Here is a 22,283-nt window from a genome sequence, read left to right as displayed (position 1 = left end):
CTCATTAACCACACCATGAGAAGAAATCCAGCAGATTGTTTTAAGGCCAGGTCTCATGAATAACTTCAAATCAAACAAAACACAACAAGGCAAGTAAGTGACACTATACACATGGTAGACACACCAGTGTGTGTAGCTACTCTGGTACTACAGTGGGTATACCAGACCTGCCTGTTTTACCTACTCCCATGATCTACTGGTAAATTCCTGTTATTATGCACTGCCTGTAGATCTTGCTTCTATTTCTGCCATAGAAATCTTGTGTAGGTGGGGAGTTAAAGTATACACACACACAAACACACACTTTCACAACTTAAAGTAGAATTTGGTTTCTTGTTCTTATATTTTTAAGATTTTATTTTTAATTTTGATCTACTTTATCCCAAATGCCCAATACAAGTATATTTTTCTTTCCAGAAAATATGGGTTCCTGTACACAAATGATATTTTTATAAATGAATCCTATTTTAAATGTACTAGGAAACCTGCCATGAATTTCTGGCTAAGGGAGACACTATTCTCTAATTGCAATGCTCCTCCTTATATGGACAGAAGCAGGGCATATCTCTATTGCCACTTCCATGTGGCTGTTGTAAGTACTCATCCTGCCAATCCCACCAACATTATCAAAATGCAACCACATGTGGCCCTACTGAGGAAAATATGCAGATTAGTTATCCTTCTTGGGTGTGGCTATGACCCATCCAGAAAAGCTAACAGAAAACACAGACACTTGTTCCTGATTCTATGAAAAATAAAGTGTGTGTGTCTCCTTAAACCTTCACATCTGAGCTAGCTAAGCTTCCAGAACACTGGCAGCTGTGGAGCCTAAATGTATGTACACCATGTCTCAGATGGGATAGTTATGAACATTAACAATGCGTTCACCTGGTAGAACCTGCACACATCCACTGTACAGGTTAAAAAGGTAAAGCAGCAGAGGACAGGACCTAGCATTAGGTCAGAGCTAAGAATATCTCCCAGAGACAAATGATGCAGAAACTTAAGCCTCCCTCTCAGAAGACCAAGAGGACCAAGCTCCTTTTAGGTGCAAATAATAACTGAATGTTTACCATGTATCCTTGTGCCTATGAGAAGAAAGCAAAGATCATTTAGCCTAGAGTAAACCAAGGTCAGTTAAGAGCACTTGTAGAATCTCCAGGTTATCTACTGTATATGACTCCTTCAGGATAAAAGGTCTCATCGCCAAACCAAAGGAAGAAGAGTATGGCCAACCTGTCAGTGGAAAACTGCCAGCTGTTCCTGCTATCCACCTTTTTACTCAAGGTACCCAAACACTCATGTATCCAGAGAGTTTGAGTTTCAGGCCCTCTCCATCTTGGAGGACGAATCTCAGTTCATGATAGCCACTGATAAATGAATAAATCAAGTACTTTTCAAAGTCTGCAAGTAAATGTGCTTCTACAACAGTTTTGCCCTTAAATGTGGACAAGCTGGAAAACAACAGCATTCTGGAGGCAGAATCAAGCAGATTTCTATGAATTTCAGGCCAGCCTGGTCTATGTAGTTCCAGAACAGATAAGGCTACACAGTGAGACCTGCCCTTCTGGTACTTTACCTCAAAACAAAACCAACCAAACAGAAAACCAGACCACCTTGTTCAGCCTCTCTTGAGTACAGGACAACAGGATCTGTGACAACTGCCTAATCACAAGAAGACAATCCTGACAAATCCCACTTGTGGGAACAACAGAGTGGAAGAATGAGAGACTTAGACTCTATCACACTGCTGAGCACTAACTCAACCAACCCAAAGACCAAGGACCATCAATCTCCAGACTTGTGATGGAACAGCACAGACACACTCTTTCTTTTCAATTAATTTTACAACTTATAGTCAACATATCCTAATTGATATAGAGAAATCTGAGTAGAGTTGGACAAGGAAGGGTTAAGTGTACAGACTCTACAATCTAAACAACTACGTTGTAAGTGACTCTTTCACTGCCTAATGATCTCTTACCAGCCAATTTCCTGACCTCTGTTCAGTCCATCTTCACGAAAAATACTAACAGGGCTCACCTCACAGAAACGTTAAGTGTTGAACGCACTAATGCAGAATTGGAATAGTGGTTGGATCAGAGCTGCTGTTCTGTCAGCCAAGATAACTGCAGGCCAGAGATACAAGTCCTACTGACCAAAACTTGAACCCATGGAGTGGCCTTGTTACTGCTCACTTTCAGATGATGACAGTAGACAAGGGGCTGGGACATGGATGCCTGCTCCCTTTCTACTTCAACATCAGCTGTTCTGCCCCTCACCGAACCTCTCAAAGCAATCTGATCACAAACAGCCTAGTGCTGTGGGAACTCCTTAAGCCAATAACCTTTAAGATACCAACCCGCTTTGGGCATGGTCTCATGTACTATAAATGCAGGCAAAAAGTGTGCACTGGTTTCTTGGCTGCTGAATTTGGTTCCAGTTCCCAAGGCACACAGAGGACTGCAGATCGCTACTCTGTGAGTTTATAACCAAATAAATAAATCTTTTTTATACTCCATTTCAGGCTATCGTGGAACTTTTGTATGCCAACAAAATGGTGCCCACCATCTGGCATGGGTCTACATAAGACATAAAATTGCCTAAGAAAGCTTAAAAAGGAGGGCTTCTAGAGCCACAAAACAGGGAGCAAAGCACAGCTTCTTGATAGCTTCTTCTTCTTTTTTTTTTTTTTTTTTTTTTTTTCCCAGATAGGCTCTATTTGCTGGCTGCAAGCTTCTTTAAAAGGAGGCTTCCTGGTTTGTGTTAGCAACACGGAATGGCTCTGGCTCTTTTGGGAGGTACTGTTATAGAGCATTTAAATGGGGTTTGTGAGCAGAGAGCAAGTTGCTTAATGGTGACACAGACCCACTGTGTTCCTGGAGCTGGGGCAGTGAGTATGGCTCGCAGAGCTGGTGGTGAACATGCCTCCAACATGTTGGACTGGGTGGAACAAACAGAGCCATGGAATTGGTTCTAGCCACACCCACTTAACGTTTTTTTAAAGAAAAAAAAAGAGCACTCCTGGTCAGAAAATGATTACAAATATACAATAAAGACAGATTAAGATGAAAAGGACCCCTGAATAGGTCACAGTGTTGGATAAATAAATGTACACAGGCTTGGGAGAGAGAAGAAAAAGAGTATAGACAATCATAAAAAGAAATAGTTTCAAAAAATAAAGTCTTTAAAGAGACCATAACAGTAATATAAAAGAGTACAGCAGTCATAGATTAAAGGAGTAAAGAAAAATAAGTCACACAAAGATGGAATATACATAGAGAGTCTGAATTACGCATATTGTATTTTCTTTGAATTTTTTGATTGCAGAGAAATATTGGCTTCTAGGGGCTGCTAAGCTAAACCAATACATACATACATACACATACACACACACACACACACACACACACACACACACACACACGGTGTCTTGACTTTAAAATTTTGAGTCTAAGGATATGTTTTTTTGGAAAAGAGGTTCTGCTTTTGCTTCCACAGAAGATGAGAACCCATGGATTCCTTCCAGGTGGTTTGATGGAACATAATCCCCGGAAAGTTCTCCAAAAACCTAAGAAATACTTCACCCAACAAAAAGCAGGAAGCAGTTGAGAAAACTACGCCCAAATTCCCAAAATGATTGTTCATAAATGTAAGTTTACATTTAAATGGGGTTGATTATAAGTGACAAATGGTCACAATTTCTTAAAATAATAAATAGATAAATAAATAAAGGAGATATGATAGAGATGAATACTTTGCATTGGTATGGATCTTTGTTATTGATACACATTTAAGGTTGATTTTTGTTATACTGTGCATATTTCTGCTCTTGTTTAAGTTATTGTGTTTGTGCAGCTCATTTAAAATATAATGTATAACTAAAAATTACAGATTAATAGTCATTTGCAATAGTCAAGCTTTGTAGTCATGTTTGTTAGGTTTTTCTAGGTGTATAGAGAACTGTAGAATATGTCATTTAAATAACTTAGGATTCTGTTGACACGAGACAGGATTGCTCCTGGCAGCACCAATCTAAAACCAAGAGAATGTTAGGCACTTGGAGCTTGTTTTCTTCTTGGCAAAACTGGCCATTGGGCAAAGAACTGTCCCTGCCTTGACCACTGACAAAACGTACTGTGTCCAGACTGGACAAGCAGGATACAAGAAAAATGACTGCCAAACCTTGCCCAGACAGGGTAAGACAGTTTTTAAAAGTTTCCTGCCTCTAAAAATGGTCTATCACTTACTCTAGGCCTTAGCCAAAGTTGGTTACCCCAATGCTGCAAATGAGACTTTGGGTGATTGCCCCAATTGTCTGTCATTTCTTGTACCTTTTGGAAGTTGCTTGATTGCACTTCCTGTTTACTCAAGTAATATTATTTCCCTTCTGAGGTCTTCGATGTGGTTAAAGACTAGATAGTCATAGTTACTGTCCTCTTATGACTTAGCCAAGCCATTTTTAATATAAGACTTAAGACTTCTTAGGATAGGATAACTATTGAAACATTTAACATGTTTCTTGTTTGATGCTGTTCATGCTGGTTGTAATTCTAATTTATATGTATGTTTTTGCCTCCTTTTCCCTGAACAATACTTGGTATTTGTTCTTATTGTATATAGTTTTGTATTAGGCCTAGAACTCTCTTATTTAGACAAAAGGGGGAGGTACTCTGGTGACTCCTTCAGAAAACAGCCTTTAAGATACCAGCCCACTTTGGGCGTGATCTCATGTACTACAAATACAGACAAAAAGTGTGTGCAGGTCTCTTGGCTGCTAAATTTGGTTCCAGTTCCCAGCACACACAGGGGAACGTAGATCACTACTCTTTCTGTAGTCTATTCCCAGGTAAATAAACCTTTGTTATACTCCATCTCGGGCTATTGTGAAACTCTTCTACACCAACAGCCCAGACTACATTAATGTCTTGTCTTTTTCATGAAAACAGAGAATTCCTCACCAGAAAATTGCATCAGTAAAATAGTATTTTCTTCTTTCAACTAAAAGCATGACATGGAGCTGGAGAGATGGACCAGTGGTCAAGAGAACTTGTTACTCTTCCAGAGGTTCCAAGCTTGGTTCCCAACACTCACATGGTGGCTTAAAACCATCTTTAACACCAGATACAGAGTTCCAGGGGATACCTTTTTCTGACTTTCTGAGGCACCAGGCACTAACATGGTGCACATAAAAACATGTAGCCAAAACACTCATATACATAAAATTTTAAAAGCACAGTAAAAATACTACATTGTATCAAAAGAAGAGACATCCTACAGAAATTATTAGGACACCTTACTAACAGTTAAGTTCAGGGGTCCTCAAAAGGGTAGTCTGAAAACCAGCAGCACCAGGAGGAACTTAAAAAGGACAAATTCTTAATCCATATTCCAAAAAGCCCTCTGAGCAATTGTAGTATATAATGCAGATTCAAAACCATTAATCAACTCTTTACTTGTAACACAGATCCAGAAATACAATGACTGGCTAGAATCCATGTTTCCTGAAAGCCATTTAGTGTTTACTAGACTCCTGTACCCTACACAGCAATCTAAAGATTATAGGTATAGAATTGAGGCCCCCAATAATGTTCATCTGAATCCCTAGAATCAGAAACATTTAATACTTTGCATAGGTGCTAAGCCTCAAAATGGAGAGAATGTGCTAATTACCTGGGGATGGATCTATTTTCCACATACATATTGATTAAAAACAAAGGTCCTCTCTCAGAGTGGGGCAGAGTGGTAGGCTTCAGGGAGATGTGAAAATGGGAACAGGGTCATTTGCTGTTGCTGACTTTGAAGATGGAAGGAAAGGCCACAAGCCAAAGAACGTAGGTAGTTATAGCTCAAAAAAGGCAACAAATAAAATCTTCTCTAAGCTTCCAGAAAAGGAGCAGAACCAGATGACAACTGAATTCCGGAGAGTGGGAGTTGCATTGGTTTTATAACCTGCAGAACTATAAGGTAACAGGTATGTGGTGTGCCAATAGCTCATACATAGAATTACTGAGACGCTCATGGTGACAGAAGTTACTGTTCACTTTTCTGTTACATTCTCTAATGTAAAAACATTTCTCCCTCATGGGAAAAGCTACAATTTCATTTCCTTTTCATAAAGTCAGTTTTGTTATCACAAGATCCCCAAAGGTGGCACACTGGGTCTGTTTCCAGCGTTTTGTTTTTTCCTAGTTGAAGATGCAGAAGCTAAAGCAAAGCGGATTGCTAAGATCACATAGCCAGGGAGCAATGAACTTGTAACTTTAGCTTCTTTTTCTTAAACTAACCACAAGTTCAACACTGCTCATCCTGCCAATGCTCCTTTTAGCTCCCCTTCACTCATTCAACCATCCCACATTTTACAAGTATCTCCCACCTGATGCCTTTAATCCCAGCACTCATGAGGCAGCAGGGTGGACCTCTGTGTTCCAAGACAGCTTGGTCTACATAACAAAGCAAAACAACCAAAAGAGAAACTCCAAATACAAAAATTAGAAAATAAAGTACCTCCTAACCACCAATTGTCAAAGACAAAATATAAAAACCTATTTCTATAAAATCTCCATTTGTACATTCTATACCCAAACCTTTCTTTAGCCAGTATAATTTCCAATTAGATTTTTATTCCTTATGTTTTACCTGAAGGTAAAAATAGCTTAATTCTCCCATACTGAAATTATTTAAAGTCTCTGCATAGCAAATGTCCTTGACTTAGGCGAGGTGAGTACAGTGTCAGAACCCAGACAAAACAGACCCCGTGATGGCTTCAGTTATCATTTAGCTCAGGCTAGCCTTTGATTTCTTTTCTTTTTATGGCTATCCTGGAACTTGCTCTATAGACTAGACAGAGATCTGCCTGCCTCAGCTTCCCAAATGCTGGGAATAAAGGTGTGCACCATCACCTAGCCCACTTTTCTTTCTTTGAGACAGGGTTTCACTCTGTAGCCTTGGCTACCCTGGAACTTCCTATGTGGGCCAGGTTGGTCTCAAACTCAAAAGTTCCACTTGCCTCTTCTAAGTACAAGGATTTGTTACCACCACACCCAACTAGATGCTTTCTTCCAAAAGACACAGCATACTGAACTGATGAAGAAAGGCAAATTTTCATTTTCTTTTAATAGAAAAAGTAAAAATTATTTTCAAGCAACTCTGACAGAAAATATACAAACAAAAACAAAAAACCTTCTATTTCTGAACACTATAACTTGTAAATGAATTACAAATGTCTTAGTTTCTGTGCAGATTCAAACAGACATTCAGCTTGGTCTTTCACAAGTGTTTATACTGTCTAGAGGCAGGGTCTAGAAGTGGCAAACTACAGGGGTTGAGTCAACTAGGAGGCATCTAATTCTCCTTTAAGGGAGGTTGCAAAGGAAGAACACTGCATGACTCTCCGTTCCCAGAACAGCACTTCCCTCTGAGATGTAACAGTGACCTGAATAATCATGCTGCTTAATGAACATCTTTGAGCAGCCTAGAGAGCTGCAGCAATTGGGTCAGAGCATTGTTAGTATACAGATGCCAATCAATTCTGGGCAAAGCCTGCAGATTGCACTCTGTACCACTATATCCTACAGCTTTCAGTCACCACTGTGTTCTTCTGTTCTTACTTACAGTATTTATTCAGTCGTGTTTAGCCATCCCCTAAATTGGGAGGTCTATCATCTTCTGACGAGGAGCACTGAAATACAGGCAGATGGAAGGAATGCAAGGTCTGCCACTTTAGAGACTTGGAGCAAACTAATGAAGTTGAGTCTTCCAATATTAGTTAAAAAGCTGAAACTTGGAAAAATGTGGGAAAAGTATTCATTTTTGGCTAACAATAAAAAGTTTATTCTCTTTTAATTATACCTCCTATATCTAGGGCAGAAACATCTGTTGATCTCACTATGCACTCTTACTAAATGACTGCAACATGATCTCTATCCAAAGCATTACACCACCCATTATGGTCATAGGAGCTTCTTCCTTTGATGCAACTCTTCATTTGATCAATTCTCTTTCCACAGGGCTTAAAAGTGTTGGTCAGGACCATTTAAGCTCTCATTTTTCCTTCCTTGCAGCAAGACACTCTCCTTAGGTTTCTCCATCAAAGTTCTCATCTGGGAGCACACTGTGTTTTGTAGCTGAGCCAACTCAGAGGGCCAAGGAAGTTAGAGGTTTTTCTAGGACCATTTATTTGGTGCAAGAGGTATACAAATGTACTAGTTGCATTCATGCCTCACAAGCTGTTTTACAGGTGTCAATTTCAGAACCTACTGCATTTATTAAATGCACAGTTGTGAGTACAAGAAATCAGCTACCAGCCGTATTAGCAGCACTCACTGGTTAAAGGCTACTTTTGTATTTAAGACAAGTTTCCAGGTTTGACTGGCATTTTAGAATGAACATGATTGGTTTAATGTGACTATTATTCAGGACCAAATCAGCAAAGGTCTAGTGATGTGGGATTTCCCTCTGTATGCTGTGATCACCATTAATGAATAAAGAACTGCTTTGAGCCTACAGCAGAGCAGGGAGGGGCATAGCAGAGCTAGGCGGAGAGGACTGGACTGAATGCTGGGAGGAAGAAGGGTGGAATCGGACAGAAGCCATGTAGCCCCACTGGAGCCAGATCGAACTTTAGCCGGTAAGCCACAGCCATGTGGCAATACACAGATTAATAGAAATGGGTTAAATTTAGATGTAAGTTAGTCAATACGAAGCTAGAGCTAATGGGCCAAGCAGTGCTTTAAATAATATAGTTTCTATGTGATTATTCTGGGGCTGGGCAACCGGGAACCAACCACCAACAGTCTAGTTAACAAAGGCCAAAAAAGTCGTCATATCAACCTTATTTTTATAAAACAGGGAATTTGCTTTATCTTCCTCATAAAGTTGTGTAAAATCACTGTAAGAGAATCTTACAAGCTACAAAGGAATGTAATTGTTTTGAACTATAAAATTCATAAAATATATCTTTGTACAAATGTTTTATTGGTACTCACTAATGTTAAGATCAAGTATAGTATACGCTGTATAGCATGTATTGTATAGTTTAATAAATTAAGACAAACTAAGTTATTTATCTATTAACTTATTTTTAATTTTTTAAGACTTATTTATTAATTATGTATACAAGGTTCTTTCTGCATGTATGCCTTCAGGCCAGAAGAGGGCACCAGATCTCATTACTGATGGTTGTGAGCCACCATGTGGTTGCTGGGAATTGAACTCAGGACCTCTGGAAGAGCAGAGGAACCTGACTGGTCTAATACAAAGCTGAACAACCAATAGCTAGGCAGTAAAGGAATAGGTGGGGCTGCTGGGCAGACAGAATAAATGGGAAAGAATGAGAGAAGGGAAAGAAGAAAGAAGAGAATGAGGAAAGAAGAGAGGGGCACACATGTGGCCAGAAACCAGAGCCACTAGCCAGCCAGACATGAGAAGCAATGAAAGTAAGATATACAGAAGGAAAGAAAGGTAAAAAGCCCAAAAGCAAAACATAGATGAAGAGAAACAGGTTAAGTTATAGAGCTAGCAAGAAATGAGCCTAAGCTAAAGTTGAGCATTTAATGTCACGATTTGGGAGCAGGTTGGTGGCATAAAAGGAAAGCCTGCTACAGTGGTGAGCCCTGGTATCTGGTGGTGTAAGGAGATCTCTTCAGCATTAGTGCAACAGTATTTTGAAGAGGCAGCTCACACACACTACTTACTTTGGACACTTCTTTTTCAAGAAAGATTCCATTACAAACCAGGGCAATTTGGACTTGGAAGTAAAATCTCAGTGAGAGTGAATAATAAATTAAATTTCTAATAAGTCTTTCTGAGTAACTGAAAGTAAAGCTAGAAACACAGTCTATCTTCCTGTTGAAGAATACAGATCATCTGTTGCCTTACGGTTATGACTCTATAATAAGAACATTATTATAAGAGAATAGGCTTCATCCAAGTGACTTCAAGGTATAACCTAAAACTTGCATTTTAAAATAAATCTACAGCCATTTGTGGGGGCTCTCACATCTGCAATCTCAGTATGTTAGAAGCTGAAGCATGAGGATCATCACAAGCCTGAGGACAAGCCTAGGAGACATACTGAGTTCCAAATCTGCCTATATTACAGAGTGAGAAACCCTATCTTAAAAAGTTAACTACATCTTTGTTGGCAAACTTTAAGTAGAAAGATACGAATTCCATGAAACAAGCATTTCAGTCACTGTAGTTGGTTTTCCTACGTGTGCCTTCTGTATATGTCCTGAGGTACCTTGCTTGTTCTCCACCTGCAATACAGAGCCTAAAAACAGATGAAGTGGTAGGTGTGGTGGCATAAAACTTAAATCCCATCACTTCAGAAGCAGAGGCAAGCAGATTAACTCAAGGCCACCCTAGTTATAGCTAAGGCTATAAAGTGACACTCTGTCTCAAAAAATAATTAAAAAATCAAATCATAGTTTAGTAAAAAAGGTGATTATTTAAAAAAAAGATCAGATGAAGAACAGAAATAAGAATCTGAGCTAACACTGGGATGTGGATTTGCACTGCTCACGGTAGCAGTACCTCTCCAGAAGGACTAATACTTGGCCTTACTTCTCTCTGACTTTGTGAGCCTGCTGTGTTTGTATGTGTTTGTCTGTCTTTAAGTCAGTAACATGGAGATAAATCTCCAGCTGAGAAAGGTGAGGGGGAATCTTTTGTTATATGAAGACATTGGTCAACAAAAACTAACAGTAGTATTCCTAGTCACTATTACTTTCCATCCCAGCAGCTGGAGACCAGGTTGGAAGGGAGGGTAGGTAGTTTGCAAAGTGGTCTACTGCTAGAGACTAAGGTAAACCAGGCATGCTGTCCCACAACACACTTCCTTTGTAAATGTTAAACATTTTTACAGGTTCCGCACACTACCTATGCTTAGTCATCCTGCTTTAGTGTGAACACGATGATAATATACAAACATGTGAGATTATGGCAGGCACCAGTAATTATTCCTAACAAGTTGTCCATGAAAGGGAAAGCTCATGATTATCACACATGGACTGAACGTTAACTGCCATTATAACAGATACAGGTACTAGCCACTTGTGGGTTTTAAATGCTCTGCCATTCGCTAACTCCAATTCTCTGCAGTTTATAGTCTTCAGGATCAGCAAAATAATTTTCAGGAGGTTTTTGTTTTTCTTTTTTTTTTCTTTCTTTCTTTCTTTTTTTTCTAGACAGGGTTTCTCTGTGAAACAGTCCTGGCTGTCCTGGAACTCACTGTACAGACCAGACTGGCCTCAATCTCACAGAAATCCACCTGCATCTGCCTCCCAATGGCTGGGATTAAAGGTGTGCACCACCACCGCCAATCTAAAGCAATTTCACAAACAAAATGCATCCACTTGTAACAATTTAAGTTAAATCCATTCTCCATTCCTTCTAGATATTAAAACATTACTCACAAGAGTTGCTTTAATCATGCTTCTCTTACACAAAGTGTACCCATGTTGTTATGCTAATGCACTGTGAGAACCATGATTATTGTCTCAATACAGGCTTCACTAGTGATGTTCTGTGAGCGACACCCAGTTGGTTTGTTTCTTAATTAGTTTGTATTTTATCTTACCCACAGGTATAAATACTTTGTTAAAATAATTTTAATTTTACAGCCCAGGAAGAAAATCACACAACCTCTCTGAAAATATATTTTGTCTAAGTAAGTTTTTTTCATGTTAAGAGGTTAGAAAGGAAGGACTCTGGAGGAAGGACTAGGTTTAAGGCAGTAATCAGCACTTTTCCTCTTCAAACTGAGAAAAGGCTGAACCCAGCAGGAGCAGCAACCAGCAGCAGCCCATGATGAAGAGAGAACAACATCTTCTAAGTGTAGAAATACATCTTATAGACAGAGCTTAAAAACCTAGACCTCTAAGCTTCTTATTTTTCTTTTACCCTTTGTTCAAACAGTGAAGTGGCTGGGTAAAAAGAATGGTTATGTTTTGGGCTTTGTGAAGCGAAAAGATTCAGATGAAAGCTGAAATCACCAACCAGGGAAGTGACTCTTTATAGCACTGTTTCTCTCTAGGGCTCAGTCCACCTGTGAGCTCAGTATACATGCCCGGAAAGCCAATTACTAAGCTGCTTATGAGGCAACCAAATAGTAATGACTATGTTTTGACACACTATCTGCCACAATCAGATAGTAATAGGATTTCTAGCTTATGAAGATACTACTGAAACACAATCTCCAAAGACCATCCCAATGTTCTGCACTAAGAGTCTTTATTTTTGACTCTCTGTATACTTCATTTTCATTTAATTTCCCCTTTCTTGCCCAGGCCACTGCCTATCTCCCCAACACTGTCATCTCTGTAAACTTTCATCTGAGTAACTAAGACTTTATAATCATCTCCTAGAAGTCCCATCCCTAAATATAGGAGCTAAATAACGTATGAGGAATGAGTTTCCATCCTCTCCATACTTCACGGCTGGAATTAAATTTCAACACTGAAATGTTGGGAGACACTCAACCATATGGAAATGGTAGCATACTTAAGCTACTGCCAATAAAACTGCCTATATATCATGGTTCCCACACTCCATTAACCCTTGCCCCCAGCCTCATAGCCAGGCCTTAGGGACCATCACTTGATTGTGAAGTGATAACATGAGGTACACTGAGCACATTTCAGGTCACGCTGACTTTCACAGGCATTCTCACACAAGGCCCTTTATTCCTGGTAACCTGTATTGGAAGGCAAAAGCTTTCAAGAGCACGGCAGTGCTAAAGTCTGTGACCAACTCACCAATACTAAGTTCTCTGAAATGACATCTTAGTTTTTCTAAGTATGATTTTGTCAATTGCAGCTGCCCTTCCCAAAGTGAAAGGTGTATTACAAATGAAGACTAAGGATACAACACTTGGAGACTGCACAGCTCCAAATGTAATGATTACAAGTCCAATCCACTACACTTCATTCTGCTTCAGACTCTCCCAGGAAGAAGACAGTAAAAGGCCAAGGGTACTTCAACAGATAAAGAAAATGGAAACTTCCAAGTAACATGACAAGGTTAGAAACTAAGAATGATTAAAATGTTTCTGTCATTTGTATGTATAGTGTACATGCATGTATTGGGCCAAGGATCGACATCCAGTGTCTTTTTCTCCATCTTTTCTTTGCGGGGGGGGGGGGGGGGTGGCACAGGAGAAAGGACTTCAAATCCCGAGAGTGGAATTATAGATAATTGTGAGCAGACATGTGGGTCCTCTGGAAAAACAGCCAATACTTTAAACCACTGAGCCACCTCTCTAGCACAATATCTCCCGAAGGGGGCATGGTCCACAGGCTAACTGCTAATGACTGCTACTGCCTGAGATGCATATGGGAGAGGAAGGAAGCAACAGTGAGACAGCCAGGAGAAGAAGCTGGTCGGATTAAAAATGAAAAATGCAATGTACTCTTGGATCACAAGCTTTTGAGGGCACAGTAGAAGAGCCTGGGAAAGCAAGAGACTGTGGATCTTTTTTTGTTTGGTTGGTTTTTTTTTTTTTTTTTGTTTTTCGAGACAGGGTTTCTCTGTGGCTTTGGAGCCTGTCCTGGAACTAGCTCTTGTAGATCAGGCTGGTCTCGAACTCACAGAGATCCGCCTGCTTCTGCCTCCCGAGTGCTGGGATTAAAGGCGTGAGCCACCATCGCCCGGCTGAGACTGTGGATCTTGATGTATACTAATATATACTGATTTCATCTGCCACTAAATCTTAAAAACACTCAAGTCAATCCAATAGCAGAGGGTCTGAGTGTGAAGGACTCTGGACAGGGCAGACTTAGGCTCAAGTCAAGTGAGCTTCTTGGTGCTTACATAAACTCATACCACCAAGGGACCGTGGCTTCACAGCATTTATACAGGTGTTAACATAAGCTGTTGACAAGCTACAATGCCACTTGGCTGAAAAGAAATTAGGAACCCTTCAACTGGAAATGATCACACTTTTAACATACACAAGAGGTATCCTTGAACTAATAGAGATTAAGATACAAATCCTTGTTTCCTTCACAATTGTTCTTCCTCCAAGACTTCCTGTTTTAAGGAATGGCACTGCATACTGGTGGACTGTTTCCATTCCCTCTAAAGTGTTCTCTGATCCCAAGGCCGACTCTTCATTCTCCTCTCAGATTCTCAGAAAGACTTTTCCTGATCATATATAGCAATCTCCTAGTCTTCATCACATGGCTTCATTTCACTTTCTTGAGATGATTTATTCCTGGCACATAATGAATCCTGATTAGATAACTAGGTGGATGAATGGAGTATTTTGTGCTGGTAAAGCAGGATAGGCATGCATACCCAGGTTTCAGAAAGATAACCTCAGGGACTAGAGAGTGGGCTCAGCAGCTAAAAGCACTTCTTTGCATACAAGAGGACTTTCGAAATTTGGATCCTAGCACCACATTCACAAGCTGGGTGGTGCCAAGGATGATGGAAACAAAAGGATCAATGGAACTGGCTGGCTTCTAACCTAGCTAAAACATAAGCCCCAAGTTTGAGACCCTGGCTCAGACAAACAGGAAGACTGAGTGATAAGCAAAAGAACACCTAATATCTAGAGACTCGGATACCTGTAAACATCACATACACAAGAGGTATCCTTGAACGCACACACACCCCTTAAAACAAAACAAACAAAAAAAGAAACCAAGAAAGATCTGCTCAGCATAGAGAATGGACCAATGCAATCAAATGACAATATGAGGAAACCAGTGAAGATGTCATTCTGACGGGAGAATAAAGGCTTCAGCCATGACTATCTCATGACTGGAGATAAGAGATAGAAAGATTTGAGTTATTTAGGAAGCAATCAACAGAATATAGTAACTGATGAGAGGAGTCTAAGGTAGTTTCCAGGCTTATGGGTGGTGGGGTAGGAAACAAGGTATGGTACACTAGCACCTGTATGTTCTGGTTGCAAGACTTTATCAGCTGGACTGGCAGACCTACAACTTATGTTCAGAGTGTCATGAGATCATGCTTTTACACAGGGAACATTTTCTTAATATGGCAGTCTGCTGCCACCATCATCACCAGGTTAGGACTCAAATGTTCACCAAAAGGCAGACACTAAACATATTAAAAAAAAACCTTGCACAAAGGAGAACTTACATGAAGGTCCCTGACATATTACACTTAAAAAACAAGCACAGGGATAAGGAATTAAGATTACCACTGGTTGTCCAACTCTTATGCATTATCTTTTCCCTAAGAACTGACCATATCTATCTATCTCCACTTACATTATCATTATCAAAACACATCTTTCTATCTCTATAAAGTGGCTCTAGGGTTGGAAAGTTGGAAGAGCATTTGTTGTTGCTTTTCCAAAGGATCTAAGTTCAGTTTCCAGCATCCATGTCAAACAACTCACACCTGCCTGTATCTCTAGCTCCAGAATACTCTCTTCTGGCTTCCTTAAACACTATATATATGTAATATAAATATATCATATATAGGCACATGTGACATACATTCACAAAAGCACACATATTCTCTCTCTCTCTCTCTCTCTCTCTCTCTCTCTCTCTATTTGTCTATAGGCTTCAATTTATCTTAACATTAGCACCAATTAAGTGCTGTGGTCCCCACATCCTGTTAATCTGTATATGCACTAAGAAACAACCTGACTTGGACAAGGCCTCAAGAGACCTCATCTGTGCAGTTACAATGCAGACAAGCCTGTGGCTACTGCAGCAATTCATACAGAAGGGTAAGGACTAAGTCTATGTGTGTACTATGAAGTAGGGACAGAGCATCAGGTTAGCAGACTTTGAGGTCAATGTATTTCCTTGGTTTTGGTTGGTCTAATATTTTAAGACAAGGTCTCATTATGTAGGCCAAGCTAACCTCAAAACCATGATCCTCTTGCCTTAGTCTGCGAAGTGTTAGGATTACACAATGCTTCACCTTCAATGTGCTTTCAAGAATAAAGGTGAATTTGAGCATCCAGACTTGCTTTCTGAGATGGGAGGTGCAAAGTCTCAAACTACTAAATAGTCTTTGTGTAGAGGAGCTGTCCTTTTCAGAGTATTAACATACTTTTATTTCTACAACTCTACAAATTCAACAAAGGGAATTATCTAGCAATTATCATTTTGCTTCTAATTATTACCCTGCTAAAGCACTTTAAAATATTTTTGTATAGGCCAGAGCCAGAGACTGCTGAGGGTCCAGACGTGAATCTGGGAGTAGACCTAAGCCAACACCCCAGTGAGTCTGGGTGTGAGTCTAGGACCTCCCAGGAACTAGGCCTGAGCCAGGACCTCTGCCAGTCTGGGCGTGAGTGAACCTAGGTCCTCTGAGGGAATAGGCAGGAACCAGAGATCTGAGGGGAGGGGGGGACAGTCTGGGACCTCAGAGAGAGGAGGCCTGAGCCAGGACCTCTGTGGGTTCGGGCATTGGTAAGGGACATCAAAGGGAATAGGGAGAACCTGGAACCTCTGCGGGTTTGAGAGTGAGTCTGGGACCTCTGAGGAAGTAAGCAGGTCCTCTGCGGGTCCAGGTGCATCCGAGCCTGGGACCCCTGAAACAGTAGACTGTAACCAGAAACCTTTCCAGATCCGATTCCCAGGAGGGAATCCAGACCAGGATCTACAGATACAGGTCAAAACCAGTAACCTAGACCAAAGTTGCCCAGAGACAAGGAACTCCACCTTGGGCAACAAATTCCACAGGAGTGGGACTGAATGAGCCTCCTAGGACGAGAGGGCCTGAAGAAACAAGCTCCACTGGGAACAGAAGCCAGGAGCAATTCCAGTCCTGGGAGCCAACCCAGTCCCAGAATACTAGAGGATCAGGATTGAGCCAGCCAGCAACCAGATCCAGGATCAGTGATCTCCACCAGAACAGGTCTAATAACAAGCCAGAGACTTTTGCAGGAGGGGATCCAGACCAGGATTTACAAAAACAGATCAAAGCCAACAACCAGGGCCAAAGTAAGCCTGAGACAGCAAACTCCAAGGAAGCAGAGCAAAGCACAGGAGCACTGAGTATCTCCACAAAGTTCTAGTGGGTAACTAGAACTGTGGCACTGATTAGCCCCACCACACCTATTAGAGGAAAAGATAAGTAGAAAAGGTAAGATCACATGCTACACCACAAAGAGCAACAAAATACCAGTAAAACCTAAAGACCCTACAACAGAAAGACCTGAACAACCAAATATGGATAAATCAGAAGAAAATTACCTAAAAAATAACTTCAAGAGAATGTTTGAAATTCTTAAAGATGAAATGGGAAATTCCCTTAAAGAAATGGAGGAAAAGACAAAAAAATTGGAAGATATCAGCAAATCACTTAAAGAAAACCAAGAAAAAAAAACAGATATTTTATGTGTGTGTACACACACACACACACACACACACACACGGATATATATATCCAGGACTTGAAAACTGAAATAGAAACAATAAAGAAAACACAAAACAAATCATGAGAAAAAGATCAGGAACCACAAACGCAAGCATGAACAGCAGAATACAAGACATGGAAGAGAGAATCTCAAGCACTGAAGATACAATAGAGGAAATAGACTCATCAGATAAAGAAAACATTAAATCTAACAAAAGCTTAACCCAAAAATATCCATGAAATATGGGTCACCGTAAAAAGGCCTAATCTTAGAATACTAGGTATAGAAGCAGTTGTTCAATTCAAAGGCACAGAAAATTTATTTAACAAAATCATAGACGAAAACTTTCCCTACCTAAAGAAAGATATGCCTATTAAGATACAAGAAGCTGGGGGCTGGAGAGATGGCTCAGCGGTAAAGAACATTGCCTGCTCTTCCAAAGGTCCTGAGTTCAATTCCCAGCAACCACATGGTGGCTCACAACCATCTGTAATGAGGTCTGGTGCCTTCTTCTGGCCTGTAGGAATACACGCAGACAGAATATTGTATACATAATAAATAAATAAATATTAAAAAAAAAAAAAAAAGATACAAGAAGCTTACAGAACACCAAATAGACTGGATCCAAACAAATGGTCCTCTCACCACATAATAATCAAAACACTACTAGACCTGGATGGAGATGGGGGTTCCTTGGACTTCCCACAGGACAGGGAACCCTGATTGCTTTTCGGTCTTGGGGGGGGGGACTTAATTGGGGGAGGGGGAGGGAAATGGGAGGCGGTGGTGGGGAAGAGACAGAAATCTTTAATAATTAAATAAATTAAAAAAAGAGTGTGAAAAAAAATAATCAAAACACTAAACATATAGAGTAAAGAAAGAATATTAAGAGCTGCAAAAGAAAAAGGCCAAGCAACATATAAAGACAAACCTATCAGAATTACACCTGAGTTCTCATTGGAGACAATGAAAGCCAAAAGGTCATGGTCAAGCATTATGCAGACATTAAGAGACCACAGATGCCAGCCCAGACTACTATGCCCAGCAAAACTATCGACCACCATAGAAGGACAAACAAGATATTCTGTGACAAATCTAGATTTCACCAATACCTAGCCACAAACCCAGCCCTACACAAAATGCTGGAGGAGAACTCCAACCCAAGGAAGATAGCTACACCAACAAAAACACAGACAATTAATGATCTCATTAGAGCAAATCCCGAAGGAAAAAAATGCATAAATTAACATCACCAACGATGAAAACTAAATTAACAGGAGCTAGAAACCACTGATCATTAATATTCCTTAATATAATGGACTCAACTCAACTATAAAAAGGCACAGGCTAACAGATTGGATATGAAAACAGAATCCATCCCTCTTCTGCATACAAGAAACGCATCTCAACCTCGAAGACAGACATCGTCTCAGAGTAAAGGGTTGGGAAAAAATATACCAATCAAATGGACCTAAGAAACAAACGGGTGTAGCTATCCTAATATCTAACAAAATAGACTTCAAGCTAAAATCAGTCAAAAGAGACAAAGAAGGTCATTTCATATTAGTCACAGGAAAAATCCATCAAGAGGAAATTTCAATACTGAACATCTATGCCCCAAATACAAGGGCACCCTCATGTCAAACAAACACTTCTAAAGCTTAAATCATACATTAAACCTCAAACACTAATAGTAGGAGACTTCAACACTCCCCTCTCACCACTGGACAGGTCAATCAGACAAAAATGAACAGGATAAATAGGAGAACAGATGTTACGACTCAAGTGGACTTAACGGACATCTATAGAATATTCCATCCAAACAGAAAAGAATATACCTCTTCTCAGCACCTCATGGAACCTGCTCAAAAACTGACCACATACTTGGTAACAAAACAAACCTCAACAAAAAAAAACAAAACAAAACAAAAAAAAACACACACAACTGGAATAATCCAATGTACCTTATCAGATCACCATGGTATAAAACTAGAAGTCAATGGTAATATTCAAGATAGTCATCAGTCTGACTATGGGACAAGGCCAGTTCAGGCACCCTCTCCTCCACTGCCCAGGGTCTTAGCTGGGGACATCCCCGTGGACACCTTCGAAGCCTCTTGCCAACCCAAAAATGACTCCCTTAATTAAGGTATCTTCTTCCCTGCTCCCATATCCGTCCTTCCTCCATCTCAACCATCCCACTTCCCCAAGCTCTCCCCAACCCTCCCCTTCTCCCTTCTCTCTCCCCCTCTCCCTTCACCCCACCCCACCCCCATGCTACCAACTTTTGCCTGGAGATCTTGTCTGCTTCCAATTTCCAGGAGGATCTATATATGTTTTTCTTTGGGTTCACCTTATTACTTAGCTTTTCTAGGATCGCAAACTTGTCCTTTGTTTATGGCTAAAATCCACTAATGAGTACATACCATATTCATATTTTTGGGTCTGGGTTACCTCACTCAGGATAGAACCTTCGCCTGGCGACAGATGGAGATAGAGACAGAGACCTACACTGGAGCACTGGACTGAGCTCCCAAGGTCCAGTTGAAGAGCAGAAGGAGGGAACATGTGAGCAAGGAAGTCAGGACCGCAAGGGGTTGGTCCACCAACTGAGACACTGTGCCTGCTCTAATGGGAGCTCAGGAAAGCCAGCTGGACTGGGACTGAAGGAGCATGGGATCAAACTGGACCCTCTGAATGTGGCTGACAATTGGGACAGACTGACAGGCCAATGATAATGGCACTGGGACTTGTCTTTACTGCATGTACTGGCTTTTTGGGATCCTAGTCTATTTGGATGCACACCTTCCTAAGCCTGGATGGAGGGGGGAAGGGCCATGGACTTCCCACAGGGCAGGGTACCCTGCCCTCTCTTAGGACTGGAGGGGGAGGAGAAAGGGGGAGGAATATGGGAGAAAGGGAAGAAGAGGAAATTTTGAATGGTATTATTTATAAGGCAATAAAAATTAAAAAATTAAAAAAATTAAACTAGAAGTCAACAGCAATACTAATTCCAGAAAACCCACAAACATATGAAAATTAAACAATGCAGGGGCTGGAGAGATGGCTCAGAGGTTAAGAGCATTGCCTGCTCTTCCAAAGGTCCTGAGTTCAATTCCCAGCAACCACATGGTGGCTCACAACCATCTGTAATGAGATCTGGTGCCCTCTTCTGGCCTACAGGCATACACACAGACAGAATATTGTATACATAACAAATAAATAAATATTTTTTAAAAAAGAAAATTAAACAATGCTCACCTGAATCATCAATGGGTCAAGGAAGAAATAAAGGGGGAAACTAAAGACTTCCTAAAATTCAATGAAAATGACCACACAACATACCCAAATTTATGGGACACAATGAAAGCAGTGTTGAAAGGCAAATTCATAGCACTAAACGCTTACATAAAGAAGCTGGAAACATCTCACACTAGTGAATTAACAAAACATTTGAAAACTTTAGAACAAAAAGAAGCAAACTCACCTAAGAGAACTAGATAGGAGGAAATAAATTGAGAGCTGAAATCAACAAAATAGAAACAAAGAAAACAATACAAAGAATCAATGAAACAAAGAGTTGGTTCTTCAAGAAAAAAAAAAAATCAACAAAATAGGCAAACCTTTATCCAAACTAATCAAAAAGCAGAGAGAGAATATCCAAATTAACAAAATCAGAAATGAAAAGGGGGACATAACAACAGACATGGAGGAAATACAGAGGATCATGAGGTCATATTTTGAAAACCTGTACTCCACAAAATTGGAAAACTTAAAGTAAATGAACAACTTTCTGTATAAATATTACTTACCAAAATTAAATCACGACCAGATAAGCAAATTAAACAGACCCGCCGGGCGGTAGTGGAACACGCCTTTAATCCCAGCACTCAGGAGGCAGAGGCAGGCGGATCTCTGTGAGTTCGAGGCCAGCCTGGTCTAAAAGAGCTAGTTTCCAGGACAGGAACCAAAAAGCTACGGAGAAACCCTGTCTTGAAAAAAATCAAAAAAAATAAATTAAATAGACCTATAACTGCTGAAGAAATAGAAACAGTCATCAAAAGTCTCCCAGCCAAAAAAAGCCCAGAACCAGATGGTTTCAGCTCAGAATTCTACAAGACTTTCAAAGAAGAATACCAATACTCCTCAAATTATTCCACACAACAGCAACAGAAGAAACACTGCCAAACTCTTTTTATGAGGCTACAATTACAATCTTCCTCAAGACCCAGTAACACCACTTTTGGGTATATATCCAAAGAATGCTCAATCATGCCACAAGAACATGTGCTCAACTATGTTCATAGCAGTTATGTTTCTCATACCCAGAACCTGGAAACAACCTAAATGCCCCTCGATGGAAGAATGGATAAGGAAAATGTGGTATATTACACAATGGAGTACTACACAGCAGAAAAAATGACGGCTTGAATTTTGCAGGAAAATGGATGGAGCTAGAAAACATTAGTTTGAGTGAGGTGACCCAGACACAGCAAGACAATTATCACATGTACTCACTCATAGGTGGTTTTTAAATATAAAGCAAAGAAAGCCAGCCTACAAACCACAATCCCAGAGAACTTAGACAACAATGAGGACACTAAGAGAGTCGTACATAGATATAATCTACATGGGAAGTAGAAAACAGAAAAAGACAAGATCTCCTGAGTAAATTGGGAGCATGGGACCTTGGGGGAGGGTTGAAGGGGGGAGGAGAGGCACGGAGGGGAACAGAGAAAAATGTAGAGCTCAATAAATATCAATAAAAAAATGCAAAAGTGTTTTAAAATTTTATTTTTGTATAAAGTAACTTTTACTAAAAACAGAGGCCTGACAAGTGAAAAAAAATTTTTTTTTCAATGAAATGCTGGTAGTGGTAGATCCCACTTCTATCCAAGGGATTTCTATCTTTTGAGATTCAAGTTGGTTT

At 40.2% G+C, this 22,283-nt stretch overlaps 1 protein-coding gene across 4 annotated transcripts in view; it reads right to left on the bottom strand.

Annotated features, from left to right (window-relative positions):
• Window positions 1–22,283, bottom strand: part of Tcf20 (transcription factor 20) — a 104,582-nt gene that overhangs the window by 21,322 nt on the left and 60,977 nt on the right. The window lies entirely within an intron of this gene.

Source organism: Microtus oregoni, unplaced genomic scaffold (genome assembly GCF_018167655.1).
Source record: "Microtus oregoni isolate MIOR12 unplaced genomic scaffold, Mior012 000022F_ref0000154, whole genome shotgun sequence".
Lineage (NCBI taxonomy): Eukaryota > Metazoa > Chordata > Mammalia > Rodentia > Cricetidae > Microtus > Microtus oregoni.
This window is presented reverse-complemented; position numbering and strand designations above follow the sequence as displayed.